General features: G+C 39.1%; 1 pseudogene; it reads left to right on the top strand.

Annotated features, from left to right (window-relative positions):
• Window positions 1-22,797: 22,797 nt before the first annotated feature.
• On the top strand, window positions 22,798-23,367 carry LOC148009701 (uncharacterized; annotated as a pseudogene).
• The last annotated feature ends 1,907 nt before the right edge of the window (window positions 23,368-25,274 follow it).

Consider the following 25,274-nt stretch of genomic DNA (forward strand, 5'->3'; position numbering starts at 1 on the left):
TGCTGTTCATCCTGAGTTTGTTTTTGCAGGTTGAAGAAAGCCTTGTATGGCTTGAAGCAAGCACCTAGAGCATGGTCTGACAAGATAGGACAGTATCTTGTCACTATTGGCTTTCAGATTTCCAAGGCAGTTTTCTCACTTTATGTGAGAAAAACAGAGAAATGTATTATGCTGCTTGTCATTTATGTTGATGATTTGATTATCATAGGTGATAATGATGAAGATATCCTTCATGTGAAAATGCTATTGAAGCAGAATTTTGAGATGAAGGATTTGGGAGAGTTGCGTTATTTCTTGGGCATTGAGGTGATTAGATCACCAAGTGGGATACGGCTCTTGTAGAGGAAGTATGGATTGGACATGCTATCCAAATATGGGATGACAGGCTGTAAGCCTATTTCAGTTCCTTTGGAGCAGAATGTGAAGCTGAGTGTAGATGCATGTGAGCTTCTCGAAGACCCTACTATGTACAGACGCATAGTAGGAAGTTTGATTTATATAACTATTACCAGGCCAGATTTGAGCTATGCTATTGGATTGATAAGTCAGTTTATGCAGGCTCCAAGGGAACCACATTTGGATGCGGCTAGACGCATACTCAGGTATGTGAAGTCCACATTACAGTATGGACTATTTTATGAGACTGGGGTTCAGATACAGTTGCATGGATACATTGATGCTGATTGGGTTGGTAGTATTTCTGATAGACGATCTACCAGTGGATATGTATTCTCTTTTGGGAGTGCTGCAGTCACTTGGAGCAGCAAGAAACAGCCTATAGTTGCCTTGTCGAGCACAGAGGCTGAGTACAGGGGTACATCAATGGCTGCATGTGAGGTAGCTTGGTTGCATAAGCTAATTTATGATATGCATCAGCCTACAAATGGGCCAATTGTCATTTATTGTGACAACATGAGCAGTATACATTTGGCAAATAACCCAGTCTATCATGCTAGAACAAAGCACATTGAGGTGCATTATCACTATGTGCGGGAGAGGGTTTTACTAGGTCTTATTGATCTAGTTTATGTCAGCACAGAGGATCAGGTAGCTGACATATTCACGAAGGCATTGGGCGCAGAGAAGCTGTGCAAGTTCAGAGACCTGCTTGGTATGCAGGAATTGGGATTGAGGTCGAGGGGGAGTGTTGAGATATCGAGCTCCACTCGTGATATGCCAAGGTGACCGTTGTGCATTTATGTCACCGACTTGTTAGCTGTAGATGCGGTTGGTACACTGCCCATGAATAATAGCTAGATGTCAGCACAGAGGATCAGGTAGCTGACATATTCACGAAGGAATTGGGTGCAGAGAAGCTGCACAAGTTCAGAGACCTGCTTGGTGTGCAGGAATTGGGATTGAGCTCGAGGGGGAGTGTTGAGATATCAAGCTCCACTCGTGATATGCCAGGGTGACCGTTGTGCATTTATGTCACCGACTTGTTAGCTGTAGATGCGGTTGGTACACCACCCATGAATAATAGCTAGATGACAGCTATCCTTATCTACTCTAGTTTATGGCTCAATTAGTATGTCACCTTAGTTAGTTGAGTTTGGTTTGAGACCCATATATAGGGTTCTTCTATTTCTATGTACTAGAGTTCTTTTTGGCTTACACAACTAAGAAGAGGAAAATTGTTTTCAGCCTCCACCTGTGTGTGTATTCCCCCATTGTGCAAGCAAGAAAGCTACAAGTGAGACTCCTTCCTTCTCTCCCACAATCTTGACAATAAAAACATAATCTATTCTTTTTCCATGCAAGTCACGCGAATAAGAATGCAGTTGCTTATGCGAATTCTAAATAAAATATAACTCTTTTATTCCTCTCCATAGCAACTATCTATTCTTTAATTAAACATCTTTCTATGAATTAACCTATTTACGGTCTTCACAAGGGATTTTTATTGCACAAATGCATTGTATACAACATAATACATTCTTTTCCAACGTAAATTACCTAACTCAACCTTCCAATGCACAAGATTATCGCAATTTATATTTAACCTATATGCGAGAAGCAACTAGGACATTGTTGCATAAGTGCATCTTTTAACACATGAACCATGTATCCAAAAATGCAACAACCTTTTATCATGATGGTGCGAGAATTATAAGTACCTTGTCATGCAATTTAAAACTTTTCCGAACATTCCTATGATCTTTTTAAACCAAAGCGTTCTAATAATGTAATTAAGTTTTTCCTATGCGAATTTATACTTAATGCACCCATATCATGCGGAAACGAAAAGGGTGAATTTGATGGAACTTGAACATCTGCAGGAGGGGTATTATCGATTCTTGCACTTTGGGTGGGTACATGTGCTCCTCTTACTCTTGCGTGTGCTCCTATTGTGTGGCGCTTTGGGGCCATCGCAATCGGGACTTGGGAATAAGTCGGGCAGGTGGAGGGGGTGCTGAAATTCTCTGCAAACTGGTAGTCCTTCCTTCCCGCAAGGGAACTCCCTTCGCAACGAGTTGTGTCCTTTTGTGGTCTGCGGGTGAAACACCCCCTAGGAAGCTTCTTGGAAGCTTTTTTTTTCCTTCTTATTTTCTGATAGGGGACCCTGACAGCATCGTGATGGAGACGAAGACGATGATGATGGGGGTGGCAGTGGTCCTGGCAGCCTGGGGGGTGGCACTACATGTTGGGGGGGGGTGCTGCTGCATGTCAGGTGGAGCAGGGGGTGGCGTTGCTAAAGACCACCGGGGGGGGGGGGGGGGGGCTCTGCTTAAATAGTGGGGAGGGGGTGGTTCATAAGGGGGGAGATGGCCGTTTAACGGCCGCCACCCCACACCTAGGGGGTGCATGCCCCCCTCTCCCACTCATACTCCCTCTCTCTCTCTCTCTCCCTGCCATGCTGTCGGCAGGGGGAGAGAGAGAGAGAGGTAAAAAAATTTAAAAAACATTAGAAAAAGGGGGGCGTCTCATGGCAGAGGCATGGGAGAGATATTACATCCTCTCCCCCTTAGAGGAATCAAGATGTCCTCATCTCGAGAAGACCTGGGGGTGTTGTTGATTGAGAGTATTTTCATCCATCCAAGTGGCGTTCTCTTCGGGATAATCTTTCCACTGGATGAGGTATTCTCTCAAGGTCCTTGATCTCAAATGCCTCTCCCTAACATCTAGGATTCTATCAAGCCATAGCTCAAGGACTCCTTGGCTAGGCATTACAATTTGTTGATCATCAAGTACATGATTCAGATTAGGTAGATACTTTTTCAATAGGCTAACGTGGAATACATTATGAATCTTTAGAGTTGTGGGCAGTTGTAGTCTGTAAGCATTAGGCCTTAGGCACTTGATGATCTTATAAGGTCCACAATACCTCGGACTTAGCTTCTTGTACTCTCCCAAGGATAGTGAACTCTTTTTAGAGCGTACACGGATGAAGACCATATCACCTTCGACGAAGGATTTGTCTTGCCGTTTCAAGTCAGTGTAAGCCTTTTGTCTATCCTTTGGTAGCTTGAATGTCTTGTCTTATTGATTTGATTTGATCATCCATATCTTCCAGCATCTGCCTTGAAGCTTCTATCCTCAAAGTTGGATCCGAGAAGTTCAAGGGGGTACGACAATCATGCCCATACAATGCTTGAAAAGGGGTCATCTGAATACTTTGTTGGTAAGCAGCATTGTAAGCAAACTCAGCCAGTGGTAGGTATTGAATCCACTTTTTGGGTTCGCGACAGTAGTATGCCCTAAGCATATCTTCAATGACTTGATTGACTCGTTCTATTTGACCATCAGTTTGGGGATGGTAAGCTGTGCTGAAACAGAGTTGAGTTCCAATAGCCTTAAAGATAGCCCTCCAAAAGTGTGATGTGAAAAGAGAGTCACGATCACTAATGATTCTTCTGGGTAACCCATGAAGTTTGAATATTTCCTTCATGAATAATCTTGTGATGTCTGAAGCTTTATAGTTTGTCTTGACAGGGATGAGGTGTGCAACCTTGGTGAGAATATCTACTACAACCAAAATAGAGTTATATCCTCCCTGAACTTGGGGTAAGCCAACAATGAAGTCCATACTAATGAACTCCCATGTCATTTGTGGAATGTCAAGTGGTTGCAATTTCCCAGGCATTTTAACACATTGTGCCTTAATGTGTTGACAAGACAAACATTCAGTGACATATTTGAGTACGTCTTCCTTGAGCCTTTCCCAAAAATAGCTCTTCCTAACCATGTTAAGGGTCTTGGCATAACATGGATGTCCTGAGAAAGGGGAGTCATGGGCTTTCCAAAGTATCTTCTGCTTAAGAGTTTGGCTTGCAGGGATACATAATCTTGTCCTGAAGTAGACAAGTCCACTACTGATGGAGAATTCTTGATACTTCATCTTTAGCTTCGGGTCTTGATCCTTGATGGGGATCTCCCTTAGCATTTTCTGATAGACTAGGTCATGATATGCCCCTTCTTTTGCTAGCTCAAGAATCGGGTTGTTTAGCATTGATACCTTTGTGGCTAGAAACCTTGCTATTGATGGATCTTGCAAAATGAGAGAATTTAGAACTGCCTTGCGACGACTGAGTGCATCGGCAACTACATTCTCTTTTCTAGGCCTATATTTGATTTTAAAATCATATTCTTCCAGCACTTCGATCCATCGACGTTGCCTCATATTGAGCTCATTCTGAGTGAAAATCCATTTAAGACTCTTGTGGTCCATTACTAAGGAAAATTTGTTACCTAGCAAGTAATGTCTCCAAAGTTTGAGAGCATGGATGACAACCAACAGCTCAAGTTGTGGGTAGCATAATTCCTTTCATGGCTCTTTAATTTTCTTGAAGAATATGCTATGGGATGACCTTCTTACATAAGTACACATCCTAAAGCAATTGTGCTAGCATAAGTTACCACTTCAAACTCCTTACTAAGATCAGGAAGTTTCAGGATGGGTGTTGATACTAAGCTTTGCTTTAGTTTGTCAAAGCTGGTTTGTTCAGTAGGTGACCATACAATTGCTACTTGCTTCTTTAGTAGACCAGTCAGAGGTGCTGCAACCAAAGCATAATCTTTGATGAAAATTTTGTACCACCCTGTTAACCCAAGAAAACTATGTATTTCTTTGACAAAAGTTGATGTTGGCCATTCCAGAACGTCTCTGACCTTAGCTGGATCTACTGAAATTCCTTCTACTGATACAATGAATCCCAGATATTCAATCTGTTGCTTGAAAAATGCACACTTCTTATTCTTGGCATAAAGCTTGTGTGCTCTCATTGTTTCAAGAATAATGCAAAGCTAGGGTTCATAATCCTTTCCCTGATTTGAGTAGACTAGAGTATCGTCAAAAAAGATGAGTACGAAGTCATCAAGATAGGGCCTAAAGATATCCTACATTAACATGTTGAAGGTAGGAGGAGCATTCGTCAGCCCAAATGACATCACTAGGAATTCAAAGTGTCCATGCCTTGTACTGAATGCAGTCTTCGAGATATCTTCTTATTTGATCCTTATCTGATAATATCCAAATCTGAGATCTATCTTTCAGAAGGTATTCGCCCGTTGAAGACGGTCAAGTAATTCATCTATTCTTGGAATGGGGTATTTATTTTTGATGGTTTCTTGATTCAACCCTCTGTAGTCAATGCATAGGCGAAGTGTTCCATCTTTCTTCTTTTGGAACAACACTAGAGCTCCCTACGGAGAACTGCTAGGACGGATGTAGCCTTGGTCTAATAGTTGCTTGAGTTGCTCTTTCACTTCGATAACTTCTGGGATGAACATCTTATGTGGCCTCTTTGCGACCGGTGCAGCTCCTGGCATAAGTTTGGTTTCATGGTCGACTTCCCTTTGGGAAGGATGTTCCGTCAGATCTTTAGGGAATACATCTGCGTATTCCTTTAACCATGAAGGTTCTTCTCCAGATTCTTGATTCTGATCTAGCTTATTTAGTTTAATCAAATAGATAGGTAGACCCTTTTGAACACCTTTTATTATCTGTGTTGCTTTTGCCAACTGTATTTTTGGCTTACCAACCTCACCTTGAGTTGTGACTAGTTTCCCTTCAGAATTGCGAAAGGAGACTTGGCCCTTCCCATAGTGAATGTGGGCATCATTCGGTATTAGCCAATCCATTTCGAATAAACATTCGTGAATACCTAGGCTCATTACCCTGAATCTCACAAAAGTTGGCTTCCCACCCAGTAGGAATTTCACCTTAGCAGTTTGCCTAGTATAAGTGACCTCACGACCATTTGCTAATTCCATAAGTAAAGTAGGTGCATCTATTGTGTCTATCCCTAATCTTTTTGCATAGATTGGTGAAATGAAGGAATGTGTACTGCCACAGTCAATCAAGGTTTTGAAGCTTTTACCTTGATATTCTGATGGAGTTTGAATCACTGAGAATTGGCGATTTGGACCCTTCGTGTGAAGAGTGGCATGAACCGTTGCCCTCTCAATGTCAGCATCCATGGATGGATCTTCTTCATTGTCCAGCTCCTTGTTGGAAACACCGGAGGTTCCCCCATTTAGCCATAATGGTGGTTCCTTGGCCATGAGCGGCTCTATTTTGACCTTGGAATTGCCCCTGGCGATGCCCTCTGCCAAGCTTGGGACACTCCCTCTTGAAGTGTCCGGGCTCGTTGCAATGGAAGCAACGTGGGTTGCGATCATTGCTTTGTGTTGGAATAAATTTGTGGACAACATTGACCCTAGCTTTCTTTCTTTGGCCCTGATTTTGACCCTGTGCTCTCTTAGTCTGAGACTTAGACATACCCTTATTCTGATCTTTGTAAGGCCAAATCTTGTTGTTCCTTGGTTTGGTCTGCACCTCCTGTATTATTGGAGTAGCTCGAATGAGTGTGACTTGTAGGTTCGTTGGGCGCATTGATTCCAATCGAGTGTTTACGGGTGAATTCAACCCAATATAGAATTTTGACACCTGCTGTGTCATATCCACTGGAGGTGCATACTTTAGGAGTGAGATGAACTTCGAATAATATGCTTCAAGGGATAATCCTAGCTACTTCAAGTCATAGAATTCATTCATCTTTTGTGTGCGGTAGGCGGGTGGCAGATACCTCCCTTGCACAGCTTCCTTAAGCTTATCCCAAGTGATTGTCCCCTCCGAGATTGCTTGGTCTTTGCACCACTATTTCCACCAAAGTCTCGCTTCACCTGTAAGCTTAAATTTGGTGAGCATGGCCTGGTTAGCAGGTACAATTCCTACTGCCTCAAAATAGTCCTCCATGGACTCAATTCAGATCTCGGTGTCTGCTTGAACAGTCCTTCCCTTGCCATCAAACTCGGGTGGCTTAATTTGTTTGAGAAGGAATTTCTTCTCTTAAGCCATAGCTGGACTTAGTGCAAGAATCGGATTTGGAACTTGCACTTGGGGTTGCGTCTGAACAATAAGATTCTTTATGTTAACATCTTATCATACGCTCCCATATTATGTTAATATGACTAGCACAACTTTTTAGCTAAGTGATTTAATCACTTAGCACCTCAGTTAACATTTATGATCAAGATAGAAAATTGTAAAAAGTCTTATTTATTCATGAAGGCATATCCCTTTGAGTGCATTTATTTTGGATAAGTAGGACAGGCTGATTGATACATCAATTTGGGGAAAATAGGATTGTGTTACAATCGGCTTCAGGGACGGAATAATAATATGGAGTCGAGACATGGATTTTCAGGAAACGGTAAGTCATAGGAAGCTTGGGGTATCCCTTCCTTTGATACCTGTTCTTCTCATAGTGCCCTAACACTTTGATTCTGTCAACAGAGATCACCTATGTCACTTCTTCATAGACATACTTGTTCTGCTTGACTTGTCGACTGTTAACGTGCAAAGTTGCATTTACGCAGGCTTTGACAAAGATGAATAGCTTCATGATCTTTAAATACTCCATCCACTTGATTCTCTTCAAGTTGGTCTGAAGGTATGCAAGTCAGTGGACTGCTATGCAGTATATTCCTGAGTCTCCCATCCATCTCCGCTCCACATACAGGGGCAAAGGATTATAGATGCGGTCTAGAATATTCATCATGCCAAGCCTCTGACGATAATTCGAAGCATGCATTGCAATCATGAACATGACCTAGAACACCAAGAACTTGCTCCATGCTTTGTGACTCTGCAACCCAGCATTCATAAGTGAGTAAAGAAATGTTTTCAAAAGAAAACACTCCTCTATTCTACTCACCCTCCCCTATTTACCCCCTTATTCCCTTTATTTTCCTCCATTAAGTTCCCTTATAATCTTTAGATCTCATTGGTTCGATCTGATACCAACTATGACGTGTCCGCTTGTCCACTTGTGGGACACGTCCTAGTAGTCCATCGAGAGGGGAGTCTAGAAAGCGCCACCTGGCACTTGCAAGGAATGTCATAAGGTTTGCGATCTAGGTTTTCCCGAGTCTGCCCTAAGAAGTGGAAGTATCTGGCCGTTCCCACTTAGGACCGACCTAAAGTTAGGTTTCTTTCCTATCAGCTAAGTCTCTAAGAAGTAGCTAGCATTGAGCTCCACATGAACCACTTTGCGTAGGAACAACAAAGTCAAAACGGATTTATGCTGCACTTGGTTCATGGAGAATGGGAAACGAGAGGGATGCGAATCTCAACCTTTTTGCCAATAAGGCATAGTCCCATTCCGCTCCCCTAAAACATCATAAATCGGGATTCTAACTCTATTGACTTTAGGTCTTCACAGTCTCGTTATCACCTCTTTTGAGAAAAGTTCCTAGCTAACCAGGACCACCCTTCCGTAGGACGGACCCAAGTCGCGTCCACGCACTTTCCTCGGGTTGCTTAGTTATCTAATTACCTACCACATTATGTTTGACATGCAAAGGCAACTTCCTTAATTAATCAATTTAAATGCAGGTTTCTTCACGTAACTTAGGCAGTGACATTAAAAAAAACAATATCAAGCAAGTTCCTTTTCCAAATATTTGACCTTTATTTATCATAGTCTTGGAATACATCAAGTATCATGCCCGAAGGCTATCCCAGCAATCAACAGGATTGTTGCTCCAAGTTTTGCCCATAGACTAGTACACGGGCCTTGAGATCACATCTTGAGTCACATCGGCCTCTTGTGCGGGATCCAGAGGCAAGGAATTTATAGCCAGAGCCTCCCCTAGCACGCAAGCGCCCTCTTGCTCCAAGCAGCACCCACGGAGAGACCTCTCACGGTGGGTTCGGTCCATGCACCCGACGTGGCTAACAACCCCCTTGGATAGGGCCAGGCAGGCAGTCGGAGGTAACTGAACCTGCCTCTTCCTCCAGGATATTAACCTGAAGCATTAAGTGCTTGGCCTTGAATTAGTTCCTTAAGCAAAGAAGTTCAAACAATGTACCTAAGTGTACAATCACGATCATTTCTGTGGTCGTTCGTACGACCAACTACTAAGGTGTGATTCCTTCTTCCCGAATACTCCCAGCATTCGATCCTCGATCGTTCGTGACTTGGTGAGATTCCAAGGGCTTGGAAAGCTAGGTTGCTTGTTTCCCCTTTTTCTTTGGGTTAGGGTTTATACCCTACCGACCCCAATTATCATTACCTTAGGTCTCCTTGTACTATAGTCAAATAGATCTTGGATAACCCCATCATCCTTGATTGGTCAATTTGCTTCTTAGCAATTCACAATTTCCCTAGGTTTGACAAATCGGTCCCCAAGAGAGAGAGTTGTAGTAGGGTGACTACTTGACCTCTTAACGAATCTAACTAGAATTAGATCTCGCCTCCCCTTGTCCTAAGATGTAGTAGTAGCATCTTATGATTTAGTTGCAAAAGCATATGACCTTGCAGACTAGTTGCACGAGATAGGTAGCAGTGCCTATCTTGAGGAATTACATCCCTTTTTTTGTCAATATTACTAGTATTCATGTCCTAAGGCCCGGTACCCCCTCTTACTCGAGTCGCAACATAGAACGATCTAAGTATGAGAACACTGGATTAACTATGCAAGCGCAATATTAAGCAACATTTTAACTTAACTTAGCCTATCTTTCATATTGAATGTAACTATCATTTCATGCGTATTGCATCCTATATGCTTTTCATCAAGTGAAATATAACCCTTTTTCTTTTCATACATCTACTTATGCATGTAAGTTGCTTATGCATGCAAGTTATGTTGCGTACATTTATAATGCTATAAAAACATAATCTATTCTTTTCCCATGCAAGTCACGCGAATAAGAATGCAGTTGCTTATGAGAATTCTAAATAAAATATAACTCTTTTATTCCTCTCCATAGCAACTATCTATTCTTTAATTAAATATCATTCTATGAATTAACCTATTTACGGTCGTCACAAGGGATTTTTATTGCACAAATGCATTGTATACAACATAATACATTCTTTTCCAATGCAAATTACCCAATGCAACCTTCCAATGCACAAGATCATCACAATTTATATTTAACCTATATGCGAGATGTAACTATGACATGCATAAGTGCATCATTTAACACATGAACCATATATCTGAAAATGCAACAACCTTTCATCATGATGGTGCGAGAATTATAAGTACCTTGTCATGCAAATTAAAACTTTTTCGAATATTCCTATGATCTTTTTAAAAAAAGTGTTCTAATAATGCAATTAAGTTTTACCTATGCAAATTTATACTTAATGCACCCATACCATGCAAAAATGAAAAGGGTGAATTTGATGGAACTTGAACATCTGCAGGAGGGGTATTATCAATTCTTGCACTTCGGGTGGGGACTCCTACATGTGCTCCTCTTACTCTCACGTGTGCTCCTCTTGTGTGGCGCTTTGGAGCCATCGCAATTGGGACTTGGGAATAAGTCGGTAGGTGGAGGGTGTGTTGAAATTCTCTACAAACTGGCAGCCCTTCCTTCCCGCAAGGGAACTCCCTTCGCAACGAGTTGTGTCATTCCGTGGTCTGCGGGTGAAACACCCCCTAGGAAGCTTTTATGTGGAAGCTTCTTGGAAGTTTTTTTTTTCTTCTTATTTTCTGATAGGGGGCCCTGACAGCATCGTGATGGAGACGAAGACGATGATGATGGGGGTGGCCGTGGTCTTGGCAACCTGGGGGGTGGCACTGCATGTGGGGGGGGGTGGGGTGCTGCTGCATGTCAAGTGGAGCAGGGGGTGGCATTGCTGAAGACCACCGGGGGGCGGGGGGGGGGGGGGGGCTCCGCTTAAATAGTGGGGAGGGGGTGGTTCATGAGGGGGGAGGTGGCCGTTTAACGGCCACCACCCCACACTTGGAGGGTGCATGCCCCCTCTCCCACTCATACTCCCTCCCTCTCTCTCTCTCCCCGCCATGCTGTCGGAAGGGGGAGAGAGAGAGAGAGGTAAAAAAAACTTTAAAAATTTTAGAAAAAGGGGGGGTCTCATGGGGGAGGCATGGGAGAGATATTACACTTTATATTAGCATTTTAACTAAGATACAAGTCTTGTCCAAAAATGACGATTCCCACAATCCGTGAGGATGTGTCTTATTTCCTCCAAGTTTTCACCCTTGCACTAGTAATAGGGCCTTGAGAATCCATCCCAAGTCACGTAGATAGTTTGAGTAGGACCGGGAGGTAGGGAATTTACATCTAGAGCCTCTCCTGGCATCCAAGTGTCCTCTTATGTTCAAACTAATCCATGGAGAGACCTCTCGTGGTGGGTTTGGTCCATGTTCCTATCACAGTCATTCAGAACCCCCTTGGATAGGGTTGACAGCTAGCTGGGGGTGGTTTGGCATGCCCTCCATGAATTTAACCTGATTCATTGTTCCAATTTCTTTTGTGAGTTTGGGGCCATACAATCCTTTCATAGACAGTGTTCCTAAATTAACAAGCACAAACAATAATGAAGGTGAGTGCTCGAGATATCTATTAAGGTGGAGTTCCTATTCTTGAATGCTTAGGGTTCACCCCTTTTTGGGTTTTTCTTGCCTTGATATCAACTTCCATAACCTTCTAAGGGATAAAGAATACCCTCATTCTCACCTCAATCCTATGTGATAGGAGCGAGCAATTAAGCTATTAGATCTATATTTGATAGTTTTCAGATGGTAGTTCCCCTAATTTGCTAACCTTTAGTCCGGGATTCTTATCTTAAGGTCATAGGTCCTAGATGATTCAAACTAGGATTCCAATTGGTCAGTTGGTAAGCATTTTCCAACCTTAGAACTTTATTGGGGTTTCTAAGTATACCCTAGGGTTTCATTCCCTTAAGATAACATGAACTTTTTTTCATTCCTCTCGCAAGTCAAGAAACTCCATATTTGGGAATTTGGGAATTTCCCATCAATATGGGAATTCCAAATCAAAATGGATTTCGTGAATTTTGGGAATTTCATTAATTTGGACTCGGTGCAATGGAACATATTACTGCTTATGGATGTTTCCAAGAGATTGAAAAAAACTCAAAAAGATGGTGTTAATAAACACCTTGGTTTTAATATCCTTGAAAATATTCAAGGAAAATCTTCAGTCGATGGATTCTTGTAGACTTTCTTTGGCCTTCAATACAATCTTTGGGAAAATTTTAAATTTTTTGGGAGATTTTATACCTTTCTTCATCCAAGAGAAGACAATGCTATCTATTGTTTCCCATCGTTCAGGATCTTTTTTGTTGCACATCCAATATTTATCCCAACAATTAAAATACACCTCTACATTTGTAGCATTTTGGCGATTACAAACTGGTGCCCAATATTGTATGTGTACCTTGTTGAAGTTTTTGGAATTTCTATTTGTATCGACCTCACTTTGTGCAACACCAAGCCATATTGGATATACTGGATCCGAAGGTTTAACAATCACAAAGTCATCTTTCTTAACATTAAGCATTGGTTCAAATGCATGTCTGGGTCGTTTGCTGAGAGGACCACAATAGTGATCATTCAACTCTTCCAATCTAGTAAATTCATCTGCATTATCTAAATCTATATTGGTTACATCACTTTGTGTTCTTGGCAAAAAATCTATGAAAAATAAATCTTCTTGGACATTTGGAGTTTGAAGAGCGTAGATCATATGTTTCCAATAATCAATCATTGGTGTTATAAAATTTGTGAACTCTGCTTCAGGTCCTTGTACATTTGACCATCTTTCCCAATACTTCAAATAATCTTTAACTCCACTTAATACTTCTTGATGATCCTTAATGTACTCAAACATGGGCAGTAACATTGGAACACCCTTTGGAAGAGTAGGCTTTCCTGTAAGGTCTCTCTTCCATAATTCAATGCCACCTTCTCTTGGTAACTAGTCTGGAGACTTTGGATGCATCTTGTGTTGCATAACAGGTGTATCTCCTTGCATATAAAACCAAAATTGAAGAGGATTTGAGTGTCCAACAAGTGTATCCTTGGAATCACACAAGTATCCCTCAATGTATCTCTTAAGGTCAGGCACATGTGTCAATAAGAAAGGTGTAGGACTTGTCATCTTGTCATCTGGCATGATTGAAAATGTTGCATAAGATGAGGAAAAGTGAAGGTCATGCTCATCCTTAGCTTCTCTGAAAATTTTCTAAGCATTGCACCAATGTCTTCATGTGTATGACCCACCATGAGAAACCCAAGATGGATTATCTTGAATGTTCCTTGTGGAACAAGCAATGATAGATATGCAAAGAGATAGATATTTTTATTTTCTGATCCATAATTATCAAGTTGAAGTAGTAAGTTCTCTCGCAATCATTTGAAATGATGATGGCCATCCTATGGTGTATTAACTTCCATGCATGATTTATTTTGTGCAACACCTTGATGGTGGTCTAGTGCTTTTTTCGAGTTGAGGGCATTTAGTTGCACACACATAGGTTGATCTCGGCATTCCATATACTTGCAAATCACCATTTGCATGCCTTTGTAGTCACTCCAAGTTCCTAAAGCACAAGACAATGAGGCAATTGTGAAGTTAGGATTGTGAGGCCATAGATCGAGTGAGAAATGTCCATATCTACCTTCTCCATGTCCATGTGTAATCATGCCTATTAAAGAAACGTGTAATTGAGTAGATCTTTCAGTCTCTTTTGATCGAAGCCTTAACCTAGGGATAGCTGTCTTTTGCTGGTCTATTTTATCATGTATGATGCACAGGTTTTTATCTGGATCTAATGCTAAGGCCAAGCGACAACTATAGTATATATGTTTTGACAACTTTATTGTTGTAGCATGTGACATTGACGCTTCTTTAAAAGCACATTTTGCTCTTGAAGAAACTTTGTTGCGGCAAGTTGCTCTTTGATCTTTGAGCAAATACTACATTTGGAGAACTCACTTGTCTTTGCTAAGGTTACAGGCTTGAACTCTGTGTTCCAAATATGATTGAAGGTGGACAAGGACATTTGCTTACATCCAATACCACTCAATGTTGTATTTACTTCTGCCCATATATCTACCTACTTGTAAACATCTGGGATGACCAATTGAGTCTCCCTTGATCCATCTTGCATTGTTCTACTCTTATGTGGCATTTTCTCTGCATTCTTCTTAACAAAGTCTCTAAGGATGGGCCTTCCCATCTCTGTGTGATCCCAAGTTGCTCTTACTACCCCCTTGTTTCCATGCATTGCCCTCCTCACGCCATACTCAAATTGTGTTTTGTACCTATAAAAAGATGTCTTTTGGATTCCATGAATCTCATACCATGCACTTCCACATACCACTTGTCCATTGAAGATGAAGCTGTACTTCCTTGTTCCCAAGTAATCAATCTTGGATGATGATTCAAACTTGTCATAAACATAGTTTGTGTGGTATTCAAATTGCAATCCCCAAAAGTATTTACATAATTATTGCATTTTCTTCTCTATTAGCAAACTGACAACACTTTTCTTGGCAACAATCAATCATGGAAACCTATGAAATGGAGTCCATAGAAGTCCTCAAGTTTGCACCTTTAGGTGCAATAATTCGAGGCTTTCTATTGACCATACAATAGGATTTCTTTTGAACAAAAATTGATTTTTTTTCAGAAACAAAATCTTCATTGGTATCTTCCATGTTTTTGGCACATGCATTTGTAGAGATAAATTGCATGTATGATTGTTGTTGTAGCAGCGATGTTCCATCATCAAAGGTGACATGTTTAATAAGCCATCTTTCCAAAGTGACAGAGTGGAGGTTGTCATCTATGTATGTTCCTGTAGTTTGATCAAGGGCTTTATCTACCACCACACCAACATCCTCTTCTCCTAGCAATTAAAAGTTTATCACATCATATGGAAAAGCCAATAATATAACCCCTGTCCCAACACACATTTGTTGCCTTCTATCCATAGCATCACTCTATGTTCTCTCCAACTTTCACGAATGCTAAGCACATCAATATCCTTAGAAGGTAGGACATGGTTTGATTCGTAATCATCTCCTTCACCATGAAGTGTTATTGAATTTGAAACAACCACCACATCTTTCTTTCCCCATTTTGCAAAACCACCTATAGCTTCGTGAACCTTCATTGCGTCAATTGTTGGGAATGGCAAATATGCTGCTACATTTAGAATTTATCAATAGCCATTGAAATATATCCATCTTCAAGTATTTCTCCATGGCATGTCTCATTTGGATGTATTGCATGCACTCTCCCAAGTGCAACAATCTCATGATCAACTAGCAAATTCATAGTTTCTCCAAAATAAAATTTGTTATTCATGATACCTATACAAGTGAGAAAATGAAGATTTTATAATTTGTATGTTGTCACCTCTCAGAAAGAAGAAAATAGTAATGAAATTGCTAAATATAATGAAGTATCAAATTTCATTGAAATAGAAAAAGCACTTAAATATTAGATAGAATGAGTCCAACATCCATAATAAAAAGTATTAATGGAAACATAGTATAGAAAGGGGATAGATTTGATCATATGGCCAAAAACAAAGTTTCTCATGAACTATGCCCTAAAGTAAAGAAGAAAAGTTTCTTCTATTATTTTTAGTTGCCCTTGATTTTACTTTATTTTATTAGCTAATATTTGAGTAGGCAAAAACTTCCTTGTGTGTTCTAATTGGGAAAAGATATAATAGATGTTCAAATCTTGTACCATATATATTCAACACGAGAACAATGATTAAAATTCTTTATAATGTGTATAGAAAAAGATTTAGCCACATGGTCAAAAATCTATTGTATGTATTCCATACCATAGCAAATATAAAAAATCTTTGTGATCTCCATAGGAGAAAACATAGTCAAATGATTGAAACCTTTGTTGTATGTATTTCACATGACAAAAATGATAAAAGTTCATTGTGGTCTCCATAGAAAATATTTAGCTAGATGATCGAAACCTCAAGAAAAATACACACAACAATGATAAAAGTTATTTGTGTGTGATCTTTATGGAAAAAGATTTAGCCAGATGGTTAAAACCTCCATTGCAACTATTTTATACAAGACATACGATTAAATTTCTTTGTAATGTCCAAAAGAAAAGATTTAGCCATATGGTCAAAACATGTATTGTATGTAACCTAGATGATAGCAAGGATAATAATTAGTTGTGATGTCCATAGAACAAGATTTATCCAAATGGTCAAAGCCTTTATTGTATGTCAACAAGGATAAATAATCTTTGTGATCTCCATTAGAAAATATTTGATCAAATGATCAAAATCTTTATTTCATGTATTCCACATGACAACAAGGATAAAGACATTTTATGAGAAACTTTGACTTCGTGTTTAAATGTTGAAACCACAAGGACCTTTAAAGAATAGGAGATTCCATTCCCTATGACATGAAGCTATAAAGATTGGGGAAATTTCAGCATCAATTAGAAGCTATTTGAGAAAGAAAGATAAATTTAATCATGGTTAAATATTTATAAATCTTATATTACCTACTTGTTGATAATAGTAAAATCTATCATATTACATTTTATTTTTAATTTATACTATTTTAGTCTAAATCATGTTATATTAGTATATCGTACTATGTGCATATTATGGAATATAGTATCAAAATATATTTTTAAAAATATATATTAAATTAATTTAATAATAATTAATAAATATATTTAAAATATATTAAATCATATTTTGTAAGATTATGTATATTTAATGTATCTAATATGTAATGTGTAATATCATTGAGGATTTGAAGCCACCTTAGTGATAGGTCGAGAGTAGAATCTCTAGCAGGGTAGGATAGAGAGTATGTAGGAAAAATCTCTAGATGTGAAAATAGGGGCAATATCCCAATGGTAGGTTCTTAAGAAGGGCCGAGGGGGAAGGACCGGGTGTGGGAGAAATGCCCCTAGTGAGAGTTTGAGGGCAACGTCCTCCTCGGTGGAGGTTTGGGAGCAATGCCCCTAGTCGGGGTTTGGGGATAGCGCCTCTTGTAGGGACTTGGGGGCAATGCTCCCAATGGGGTGTTCAAGGGGTAGCGCCCCCTCGGGGGGGTCTGGGGGCAACATCCCTAGTGGGGGGTTGGGAGTAGTGCCCCTAATGGGGGTTTGGGGGCAACGCCCCCAACGGGGGGTCCTCTTGGGGGCAGTGCCCCCCCTTGGTGGGGGTTTGGAGGCAACGCCCCCAACGGGGTTCGGGGGGCAGCGCCCCCTAGTGGGGGTTTGGGGGCAACGGCCCGAATAGGGGGTCTGAGGGATAGCACCCCTTGGTGGGGGTCTGGGGGGAATGCCCCCGACGGGGGTCCAGGGCAGCGCCCCGGGTGCAGGTTTGGGGGCAACACCCCCAACCGCGGGTTCATTACGTGATTTTTGAAAAAATCACGACTTAAAGTCTTTAACAAAATTAAAAAATAGTTTCCAAAATAAGATCTAAATCTGCTCATATTCCGTAACAAGATATGGTAATTCGAATAGCGTGATACATTAAATGGTCCCTTTCACGAGGTCGGTCTTTACACCTAATCATGATTTTTTCAAAACGAGTTTCTCTTTCCCTCCCTCTCTCTTCCACACAACTCTCTAACCTGAGTGTTTTCTCTATTGTGTTTTTACAGTTGCAAGTTTTGCATCTCTGATCCCCTGTGTTTTTATCTCTACTCATATCGCCCCTCTCTTATACTGCAGGTTTTGTGGTCTTAATCTTTGGCAATTCTATCCCCTTGCTCTTCTCTGATTGCTCTCCACTGTTTCGTTTTCTCAAACTGAAACAAATTGTGCAGTGCAAATTTTGCTTCGAATTAGGGTATTATAACCAAAACTGCCTACATCTTCAAATCAAAAATCTTGCTCTGTTCAGCAATTCAACAACGTTGTGAATGATCGCCACTCCACCACGTGTCTTCTCTACTTCAAGGGTGATTTTTATTACATTGGTACATATTGTTTACCTCTACTACACAACAAGTTTTCAACTCCTCCCTACTTCATTTCTGATTTTGAGTTAAACTACATTGATTTTGATAATTTCAATCCATACAATTACTACAAGTCACACTACTAATCTTTTGTATGATTAGTATTGAATAATACTAAGATCAACCACCACAAGCATTTTCTAAATAAGAATCATGTATAAAAATTAAATGCAATCTTTATTTTTGTAACAATGAGATTAGGCACTCACTCTTGAGAATTCAATGTCTTCTTCTTCTCGATTGCTTGATTGATCTCCTGGAATGCATGTGTTTTTTGCTACCCACTACCATGCAAATGATAGCTTCTTTGCTGTGAATATGAAAAACATGATTTCTTGGACTATTGAAAATACTCTCTTTGCTGTGAATATGAAATATATGATTTGTGTAATGTTCAAAAAACTCTCTTGGATGTGAATATGGAATAAATGGTTTATGCAATGCTTTCATCAATGATTGCTTTTAAAATACTAACCTTTCTTTCTATTCTGTGATGCTATATACCTTAAGGTTTTGCCTCAAGGCTAAATCTATCCTTATATTTCATTTATCCTTCAGTAACATTAAAGCATTTTATCAAGTTCTTATACATCGTATTATACTTTACTATATAGAACTTTCTATTATACTGTATTTTCATAGTAAAAGCATTTCCCTCAGATTTTATGGTTACATTCTTTTTAATTTTGCAATAAGTACATGGCTATACAATACTTACCAATACTCAATATGAAATTTCCATAGGATGTAATTTGATCTTCTAACAACATATATCATGATCTTTCATCAATCTATAGATTAGACCATATGGTCAAAAGTTTTCTTACTATATAAGAAGTGCTTTTTGTTATTTTATTCAATACAATTTGAGATTTGGCCATGAGATCAAATCTTTTCTTAAAATATAAGATGTAATTTTTGTTATTTTTTCTAATATATTGTGAGATTTGGCCATGTGGCCAAATCGTCTCCTTAAGCTATCTCTTAGCTGAAATAAGGACTCTTGTAGTATCACAATATCTTGCAACAAATCAATCACTTTGTTCATTTTACTATAAGAATGACGTTTCGCCATTTGGTCAAATACTTTCTTAAATTATCAACCCTTACTTCCAAAAGGAAAGACTAGTTTCTACTTAGAATTCCTTACTTTTTATAATTTGGCCATGTGGTCAAATCTTGTCTTGCAACAAACAAACCACTTTTTTTGGGAGTTCATCCTGAAAAATTATGACTAAATCTATGGTGGGTTCAATCACACAAATCTTAGGTATGCTAGATTAGGCTGTATGAAAAAATCTTCTAAGAAAAACATCTTCTATATTATCTCCACAAAGGAAGACCATATTCTACGTGGAACTCCTTGATTACCTATTATATTTATAGGAAGTTTCGCCATGTGGTCAAAACTTGTTGTGCAACAAACAAACCACTTTGTTTTCATAAACCATTTCTTTCATTTCAATTTTTCATGACTTCCTATTTATATGTTCATATATAGATATCAAATCATTTTACCACAAATTAGCCAAATTTTTCATTCCACTACAAAATAAAAAATTGGCCATATGGTCAAATCTTTCGTTTTGTTATCAGTGCTAGCATCCAAGAATCCCCCATTCTTGTTTCATTCAGCCATATGATCAAATCTAATCTCATACATCTTGCAAACCATGAGACCACTTTTTTCATTCCACTATAAAATAATATTTGGCTATATAGTCAAATCCAATTTCACAACATGTTGCAATAAATGAATCACTTTCTTCATATGGTTATGAAACTAGATTTGGCCATATGGTTAAAAACAGTTTATAAAAATATAGATATCTTGTAGGTTTCAACATGAGGTCAAATCTCCACCTTTCAAGTGTTTTTCACATTACCTAATATTGATATCTATGGGATTTGTTACATAGCCATATTTGTTTATATGTGAATCTCATATCACAATAAACTGCATCCTCTCTTTAATTAGCCTTTAATAACTATATGGTTAAAAATCATGGCAAAGTTTCTAATCTTATAGATAAGTCTTATGACAATTTAGGATTTGACCACGTGGCTATAACTAATGACAATGTTTCTACAATATAGCTCATTTCAAGGGAAACTTATATGTGCATTAATTAAAATGTTAACTTTGGGCCAAATGGAATCGTAATATTGCTACATAACCACATTGATATATGGGTAGATCTCATATTGGACTAAATCTCATTATTTGATTAAATAGGATTTGACCACATGGCCAAAAATCTTAGCGAAGTTCCTAGAGTACTATGATCCTTGCATATGAAACTTACATGGAGAAGAAATCCAATGTTAACTTAGGGACAAATCATCCATGACATTTTTTACATAACCACAATGATTTTTCACTATATATCATACCATACTCACACTCAACATTTTATTATCACTTGACCATTTGGCTAAGCCCATGGTCAAGTCTCACTATTAATAGAATTTGATCTTCTCTCTGAAGTCCGTGGCAAAGTTTTTACTATATGGTTCTTGCAAGAGAAACATAATTAATATTAACTTAGGGTTAGAATAATCCATGAGATTTGATACATAAGCACATATATTTATGGTTAGATCTCATATCATACTTAATCTCAAATTTCAATATTTCATTTTATGGAAGAGTCCCTTTGGAGTACATTTGTCTTGTATTTCGTAAAATCTTGTATTGTTGTGTTTTCAATTTTCAACCTAGAAATCTTATACGTTTATTTGGGTTTTGTGAATTTTGACTATTTTTAAATCCACTTTTCTTTGACAACTTTTTCTCTTTGTAAAACTTTTCAATGGCAAAGAAAGATAGCACATCCAAAAAGGAGACCCAAACCATTGATGGAGTTAGTGGTGATTTTGTATATTGATGGTACATGGATGTTTATGATAGTCAAGGAAAAAGGACTGACAATGTTCTCTTATTTACTTTAAAGAATGATATTGCATTTTTTCAACAAGATGGTGTCATAGAGAAGATAATAGATGGATGTGCTGGAAAAGAGGGAATACCATGTAATCTTGTTAAGATGAAGGGGGAGAATGTAGTATTAAAGCTTGATCCTTTGTCATTTCACTTTTCACGTATTATAGAGGATGAAGAATACTCTTTGAAAACAATGGGATGGACCTTATTTGAGGAGGTAAAGGGCATAGAAGACATTAGATTAGCATTCCAAGCTGTCCAAAATAGTGAGCTACTTTCCCTATCAAGAAAAGGTGATCGCCCCAACAAAAGAATGAAGCTCCAAGATAAACAAATAGACTTGAGATCTTCACCTACTCCTCAAGAAGTAAATAATTCACTGAATCCCACAAGCTCAAAGTCAAAATCACCTCAACAAAGTTCCTTATCACAAGCTCTTGTTGTTAGTATGGCTGCTAACACTATTGAAAATGATGCCACTTTACCTTCCATGCTAGAAGTTACACCTGCAAAGCCAATAATTTCTCTTGAGGTCAAGGCAGTAGAAAGAACATTCGATTTTCCAGAGATAGTTAAGAAGAAGGGAAAGAAGAAAGATTCAGGATTTTACATGTTTGAAAAATTCTTTCCATTTGGTCCAACAACACAATTTCCATTCTTGTTAATAGGTGCTATGAGGCACTTCCTTTGTATGCTTATAGGTCACTATGTTGGGATTATGTAGAGAAGCTAACCACGTCTTTCATAAAGAATCCCATGAATCTAGCAACAACAGTATATCTTATGCCTTTTCTACAAGACAACAATGAGAAGAGACCCATGTATCCCAAGGGGTCCACTAGGGTTTACCATATGGTACCACATGAGTGTAAGGGAGGGGGTTATTTAAGGGAAGAAAGGTACATTTTATCAGGTAAGCTCCTATAAATAGGGGGTAGATAAGGGGTATTTCCATATATTTCTTGCATGCACGTGACGTCTCCTTATTACTACTAGTGAATCCCCTGTGTCCATGCATCGTGATGAGGTGGATGCTAATAAGTTGGATACTTATAGTTATTGGATTATATCAGGGCTTCACTCAATTCATGCAGCAAAGATATATATTCAGAGTAATTAGTTGATTGTCTTGCGGAAATGTGTATTGAGCTTTCACAAATGACAAATATGGAATCACATAATGTTATGAAGAATGCCCCTTATGTTGAGCAACTTCAACAATTAAGAGATGACTAGCATTTGGTTCTCCACCAAAACCCCAACAAGGGCTTTCTAAGACAAGCTCTCAAAGAGTACCATGGCAAGTAATCACATATAAGCTTACCTTTTCTTTTTGTGAAGATTGGTGTGGTGCTCTTTCTTTTTTTCTATGCTCACTATTTTGATCTTTTTTTGGCAGATATTTGTGGCATCCATTGGAGAAAATTGTGCATCTAGAGATTGCCATATGATTGTTAACTTCCAAGAAATATTTTATAGTTGGATCAAAATCATGAAAAGATACTCTAGAAGTGAGCTTCTATCCCAAGAGGAGAGTTTGAGAAAAAAAAGGAAGGCAACCTTCTCCTACTGCATTTTGTTACCTTATGGGTTTAAAGGATAGAGACATCCTTACGTTACAAGAGGAGATAAATGAAGGTCATATCCTTTTTCTTAGAAAAAAATGGGATAAGGAAGATATGATTGACATGGAAACAAGGGCTAAGCAAATCAAGCAAGATAGGGTCCTAAAGGAGGAATTAGTCACTCTTTTCAATGCCTCACTTCTAGAAAGTAGCGTTGTGATGAAGACTTGGGAAGAGCTTGTTGATGATTATGATATCAATGATGAAGTCTACACAAAGATTTTAGGCATTTGCAATGATTGGGTATCAAAGAAGCTCACATATGGATCTGATGTAGGGTCCCTACCAAATGGAGCAAAGGATATTGTGAACTTCCTAATAGCAAAAAAGTAAAATCCTCTTCAATCTTCCACTACTTCCCCTTGGCATGTATATGTTGTCGAATGCAATCTAGAAACCTTTGATCTTATGCATAATGTTTACAAAGATCCAATTACCATCGGGGTTGTTGTTTTAGATGCAGCACTTGGGGTTGAGGGAATAAAATGGGACTCTATAAAGTTTGAAAAGGTTGTATCCACTCTACTATAAATGACATGTGAATATAAAAAATTCATGTTGTTATCATTTCTTGATTGAAAGCAAATGGTAGCTTTGGAAAATGCTCTTGAAAGCATTTTTTGCAAGTGTCACATACTAGTTGGTAGTGTTGACTTCCTACCAATGGGTAGAACCTTTGCTTTTGGATCTATCGATTCTTTTGTGGTTTTGATATTAGTGACTATGGAGAAAAGCTTCATCAATTTTGAGCGATGTATAAAAAATGTCAACAAGCCTTCCATTTTGGACTTTGAAGGCTTGGACAAGGAGTGCAATGATGAAGATCTTGAAGAAGAAAAAAGGATTGCAAAGGCCGTTTTGAGAAAGAAAATGAAAGTTATGAAAACTACAATCAAAGCATTCAATGCTGAACCAATTGTAACGTGCTCACTATCAAGGCATGTTTTTAGAGGTCCATCGAGAGACGAATCTAAGCGAAGCTACCCGGCACTCCCATGGAATGTTATAGGGTTTGTTGCCTAGGGTTTCTCGAGTCTGCCTTGCAATGGAGCATTTCCAACCACGAACCCACCGAGATCGACCTGAAATTAGGGTTCCTAGTGGACAAGGTCTCCTAACAACATTCTAGCATCGGGACTTGGATACTCTACCTTACGTAGAGATACCCAAGCTGCAGCAAACCCATGCCGTACTTGGTTCAAAGAGAATGGAAAACGAGAGAGATGCACCGCTCAACCTCTCTGCCCGTAGGGCATAGTCCCATTTCGATCCCCTAAAACAACATGAATCGGATTCTAACCTAACGATACTTAAAGGTCGTATGACTGTAGAACCTTGTGAGAAGCCTCCTAGTCCTTTGGGATCACCCTTCCGTAGGACGGACCCATCGGGGGTTCCGTCCACCCACTTCCCTCTATAGGCATTCTTTAGTTATCTAATTAGGTCCTATCACATTTATGGGTGACACTTAAAATCAGCTTCCCTAGTTAAGTCTTTTAGGGAATAGGGTTCGTTCGCGTAACTTATGGTACTGACACGAAAGTAATTTAGACAGGTTTCTTTGAAGTAAACTTTATATTAACATTTTAACTGAGACACAAGTCTTGTCCAAAAAGGACGATTCCCACAATCCATGAGGATGCATCTTATTTTCTCCAAGTTTTCACCCTTGCACTAGTAACAGGGCCTCAAGAATCCATCCCGAGTCATGTAGATCGTTTGAGCAGGACCCGAAGGCAGGGAATTTATAGCCAGAGCCCCTTGGCATCCAAGCATCTTCCTACTTTCAAACTAACCCACGAAGAGACCTCTCGTGGCGGGTTCAGTCCATGTTCTCGTCACGGTTATTTAGAACCCCCTGGATAGAGTTGGTAGTCAGTTGGGGGTGGTTTGGTACGCCCTCCATGAATTTAACCTGATTCATTGTTCCAATTTCTTTTATGAGTTTGGGGCTATACAATCCTTTCACAGATAGTGTTTCTAAATTAACAAGCACAAACAATAATGAAGGCGAGTGCTTGGGACATCTGCTAAGGTGGAGTTCCTATTTTTGAACGCTTAGCATTCACCCCTTTTTGGGTATTTATTTCCTTGATATCAACTTCCATAACCCTATGAGGGAAAAAAAATACCCTCATTTCGATCTCAATCCTAGGTGATAGGAGCGAGAAATTATGCTATTAGATCTATATCCGATAGTTTTTGGATGGTAGTTCCCCTAATTTGCTAACCTTTAGTCCATGGTTATTATCTTAAGGTCACAGGTCTTAGATGACTCAAACTAAGATTTCAATTGGTTAGCTGGTAGTCATTTTTCCACCTTAGAACTTTATCGGGGTTTCTAAGTTTACCCCAGGGTTTTATTCCCTCAAGATAACAAGAACTTTTGTTCATTCCTCTCGCAAGTCAAGAGTAAACTAAGCCCTTTTGCAATCCTT

The sequence above is a fragment of the Lygodium microphyllum genome, chromosome 30 (genome assembly GCF_053477565.2).
Source record: "Lygodium microphyllum isolate KBCC chromosome 30, Lygodium_microphyllum_v1.1.10, whole genome shotgun sequence".
Classification (NCBI taxonomy): Eukaryota; Viridiplantae; Streptophyta; class Polypodiopsida; order Schizaeales; family Lygodiaceae; genus Lygodium; species Lygodium microphyllum.